This window comes from Eumetopias jubatus, unplaced genomic scaffold, assembly GCF_037043125.1.
Source record: "Eumetopias jubatus isolate StellerSeaLion01/CBP00866 unplaced genomic scaffold, mEumJub1_p1.0 scaffold_3, whole genome shotgun sequence".
Lineage (NCBI taxonomy): Eukaryota > Metazoa > Chordata > Mammalia > Carnivora > Otariidae > Eumetopias > Eumetopias jubatus.
Window position 1 is genome coordinate 27,816,768 of NW_028274809.1, and position 3,214 is coordinate 27,819,981.

General features: G+C 38.7%; 1 pseudogene; it reads right to left on the reverse strand.

The window, feature by feature from the left end:
• Positions 1-1,703: 1,703 nt before the first annotated feature.
• On the reverse strand, positions 1,704-2,343 carry LOC114215985 (protein S100-A10 pseudogene; annotated as a pseudogene).
• Between the last annotated feature and the right edge of the window lie 871 nt (positions 2,344-3,214).

The following is a 3,214-nucleotide window of genomic DNA, read 5'->3' on the forward strand; positions in this document are numbered from 1 at the left end:
AAATAAAACGCCTATTATCCTTGGGTTTTATTTTTTTAAATCTGAAATGGGAAAACAGCCATGGCTATGCCTGACATAGAGTGCAAATTCAATTTATGTTGAACCTGATCTCCACAAAAATAAGCAATTGTCAGAGGTTTAGATGCATCAGATGACAAGCGGTGTTCTCCAAACCTGACCGCAGGAGCTAGTTCTTTGTCTTTCCAGCTGGACCACTTATTGCTTAGCTCACCACCCACACACCCACAACTCCAACACACTCTCAGTACGTCTGTCCTTAGACTTATGTGGCAGCTTGTAACATTAAGAATGTGTAAGTCATCTTGCAGAAGTCTTAGGAGAAAGGGCAAATTGTGAGTAAATAATCTGAGATATATGGGTGCTAAATTTCCATAATCTTAGGGTGGAAAAGACTCTAGAATCTCCTAAACTTGTGCTCAGACTATCTTTTCTTGATCCATAAAACTTTTGGAAATCATCCCATAAGATTTATCAGGTCACAGTATGCAAGAATGGGCAGGGAAAACTGAGAACCTGTCTTCCTCATGCTTCCCCAGGTATGGCCAGAGAGTGAACCATGGGCAGAAGCCAGAAGGATACATTCTAGAAACTATAGGAAAATAAAACCTTTGAAACATCATTAAGACAAAATACCTTAATCCTCCTCAATTATAAAATAGCAGATAAGGGAGATTCTGGAATTCTCTATTTGACCATTGTTTCTTTTGCAATCCCTAAGGACTTAGTTTTCATGGCTAGGACTACTAAACATAATAAAAGGACAGTGTTAGGTGGACTCACAGGGTGTCTTTTAAGTGAATTAGTCTTATTTTGATTATACAAATATAGTTATTACCTTAAAATTTGCTCATATCACTAGGATTTAAGTACTGTTAAAAGCATTTCCTCTCCATGAAAAATTGCCATAGACCATTAAATTCTCTATTGATTTTCAGTTATGGAATATGCACCCCACATTCATTTTCAGTAGATGCCCAGTTGCTTAAGCTCTACTAATATAATGGCCTTCCTTTTAAGTCCTTTGATAATTGTTTTATTTTTCTCCATAATTCTTCCTACTAACTTCTATTTAGCCTTCATTAAGGAGAATGAAAACCTGCCCATCACCTTCTTCTCCAGTTTCTGTCCTTACGGCTGTTTTTTGAATAATAGTAATTAACATCTGTGCAAAATAATTCTTATTCACAGAGTTCTGAGGCATTAATTAGTGTCATAACATCCCTAAGAGGTAAGTAATTATAATTCTCACACTTTTTACACAGGAGAGACTGAGACACATCTGGGTTCAGTCATATGCTTAAATTCATGCATAAGAACATAAAAAAACGCACCAGGACCTGAGTTACAAAATAGATTCTCTATGCCTGACATCAGTGAGCAGTCTGTCTGCCACCTTGCTTATAGCATTGCACACTGGCGTCTCCCGGATGGCTAAAAAAATTTATTTTGATTCTTATAGTGAAGACCTTGAGTGGAATCTTATAAGGAGGGAAATTTTCTGAGAAGTCAAACTAGCAAATGAGCATGAGTTTTGCCCATCGAGAATTCTAGGGGAAAGAGGAAGTCATCCCATGAATATATGTGAAATGTATTGAAAGTACACATAATGCTAGTCAACCACCCCTCTCCCTATTATCACCATCGTGTCTAATGGCTTAGTGAACATTGTTCTTTTTTTTTTTTTTTTTTTGAAGAAGGAATTTGTTTATTGAGGGTAAGGGTGCAAGCAATATAAAAATCAAAAGCTTATCTGACTTTTCTTTCTCTGCTTCTCAAATGGGGGTTGGATTTTATTTGTACATTTTCTGAGGGTCCCGATCTGCTCATGGAATCCTTTATACAGGGGGAAGCTGTGGGACAGATTCCTAGAGATCCTTCGGGAGAACTCTCATTGGGCGGGCGGGAGTGTTGCTCATGTTGCCCACTTCTTTCCCTTCTGCTTCATGTGTATTACAAAATAGTCATTGCATGCGATGGTGAGCCCACCAATTAGAGAGAAGCAGCTCTGGAAGCCCACTTTGCCGTCTCCGCACTGGTCCAGGTCCTTCATTATTTTGTCCACGGCCAGAGGGTCTTTTTGATTTTCCAAAAATCCAGGGAACTCCTTTTCCATGAGTACTCTCAGGTCCTCCTTTGTTAAATAGCCTTTATCCCCAGCAAACTTGTGAAATGTGAACATCATGGTTTCCATGGCGTGTTCCATTTGAGATGGCATTTTGGTGAGGTCTGTTGAAACCTTGGCCCGAGGCGCGGCTGGGACGATTTGCTGGCTGGGACGCACGGCCAGTGAGCGGAGCGCGGCGGGCTGGAAGCCTAGTACGCGGAGGGGGTCGTGAACATTGTTCTTCCCCAAGTTTTCTACTTTGGATTCTAATCTAGAACTGAGGAGAAGAAAGTCACTGTTATACTTCTCTATATGAAACCTCAAACCAGATTGGATTTTAATCCAAATGATAGTAAAAATAGAATATTTCAAAACTATTTGGCTTTTAATTTCCACGTTAATAGCTTCCCATATGATGCATAAGGTTGGGGCATGATCCCATTAATAACAATGGATATCACTTTGGCCAAGCCTCATTTTTAAGCTAACATTTATTGATAAAACTTAGGGGATTGTCATTTTGTGTACCCACATACTTGAATATTTTCTCAATTATCAGGGATATAACTTCTTAAAAACATTCAATTTTATTACTTTGTAACTTATTTTTAACCTCCTGATATTTTATATGAAGAAATAGAATTAAAATTATAGATTAGTCTTCTCCAAAGTTTTGCCCCATAAGCAGGAATTGTATATTTCAAATAAAATTGGAAACTGGCCCCTCTAGTTGCTTTTATGGAGCCACAAGTTTAGGAGTAATTAAATGCCCTTCATGACTCTTGACACCCTTCTCCTCTCTCTGAAGTAAGGCAGAAATGAGACCTGACATGCTGCACCTGACTAGTTACCTCTGCCAATCCATTGGTCAATCTGTCCTGGTCTGGATTTAACCTGGGAGAAAGGTAAATATTGATTGTGTAAATCTGACTTAACCCTAGACTTCAAGTGAAGAGGTAGATACCATTGTCACCTTAGATAAGAATAATCTTCAGATAAAATATTGATGCGTGATTTCTAAATCTACACTTAGTCCAAGTGGTCATACAGCAACCCAGTGAGCTGGATTATATACCACCCTAGACAATC